Source organism: Symphalangus syndactylus, chromosome X (assembly GCF_028878055.3).
Source record: "Symphalangus syndactylus isolate Jambi chromosome X, NHGRI_mSymSyn1-v2.1_pri, whole genome shotgun sequence".
Classification (NCBI taxonomy): Eukaryota; Metazoa; Chordata; class Mammalia; order Primates; family Hylobatidae; genus Symphalangus; species Symphalangus syndactylus.
Window position 1 is genome coordinate 127474346 of NC_072447.2, and position 1468 is coordinate 127475813.

General features: G+C 42.8%; 1 non-coding gene across 1 annotated transcript; it reads left to right on the forward strand.

Moving 5' to 3' along the window:
• Positions 1 to 864: 864 nt before the first annotated feature.
• Positions 865 to 966, forward strand: LOC129476614 (small nucleolar RNA U13). The gene has a single exon (XR_008655038.1). It is a non-coding gene; the product is annotated as a small nucleolar RNA U13 (small nucleolar RNA).
• The last annotated feature ends 502 nt before the right edge of the window (positions 967 to 1468 follow it).

Sequence of the window (1468 nt, forward strand, 5' to 3'; positions counted from 1 at the left end):
CGCTTCGATATTAAAAATAAACCTAAATTACATCCTTTGTTCATATTACCGACAGTTTGGTACTGATTATATATGATGATAACATATAAGAACACGTCTTGCACCAGTTCTGGGATGGCAGAAGTAATGTTGAGGTAGACATTTGGTGAGAGCAGATTTTGGGCAAATATTAAGGCCAAAGCTAACTTTCTTTACTTTTCTCTTTCTTTCTTTCCTTTCTTCCCTTTCTTTCCTTTCTCTCTTTCTTCTTTCTTTCTTTCTTGCTGACAGACTCTCGCTCTGTCACCTGGGCTGGAGTGCAGTGGCACGATCTCACTGCAACCTCCACCTCCCGGGTTCAAGTGATTCTCCTGCCTCAGCCTCCTAAGTAGCTGGGATTACAGGCGCCCGCCACCGTGCCCAGCTAATTTTTATATTTTTAGTAAAGATGGGGTTTCACCATGTTGGCCAGGCTGGTCTTGATTTCCTGGCCTCAAGTGATCCAGCCGCCTTGGCCTCCCAAAGTGTTGGAATTATGGGCGTGGGCCACCGCGCCCAGCTCCAAAGCTAACTTTCAATGCATCCCTACAGCTGACTCTTACTTTTTCCCCTGCTCCAGAACTGTCCTAGATGATGTGACTTAGAAAGTGTCTGGGATGATTTTAATCCATAAGAGCACACAGAGGAACATTATAACATCCTGCTTCATTTGGCTTCACTTCCACACAGCATCCCGTGCCTTCACTAATACCACCCCACCCCTGCCCCAGAAGACATAAATCTCTTCCTTTTGAGAGCTGGGTCCTTTTAAAATTACTAGGGTGGGCAAGTTAAGTGGAGAGTGCACCTGCAGTGAAAAAAGGGAGATAACTGAAAAAAGAAAGAATCTTTCATCTTTTTTTGTGATGATTGGATTTTCATGCTGTTATGTGAGATGTGCCTCCCTCAAACCTTGTCATGACATCTTGGCACATTACCCATCTGATGTGAAGAAAAAAAAAAAAAAAAAGAAAGAAAGAACTTGACCAGGAGACCGAATACAAGAGGAGCCAGAGAGGACCATGGTTTTCTTTAGAGAAGAAGAGGCTGCAGAGGTGAAGCATCACTGGAATCATTAAATGATTGTTGGAGGTTATGCATTGTTTCTAATTTCCCCTAAGTATAGATGTAAAAATTGCAGGAAACCACTCTTGGATGGAAGAAGCTACATTAAATGTTGGAGAAAGTTGCTGAGGCAGGATCTCAAGAGTCGAGTGGAAGAAGAACCAGTGGAGCAATGATGTCCTCAGAAACCAGCAAACATACTAGGCAGACTTTCCAGTTTTAATGCTCTTTACGGTTTTGTAAAAAGTAAGAACAGCCTTTCTCTAACAAGGGATATCCTGAAAAAGAGATGGGCTGCCCTCAAATTTCTGGTTGTCTATTGCTGATTAAAAGGAAGGCCAGCTAAACACAGTGCAGTATCCTAGATTGGATCCTGCAATAGAAA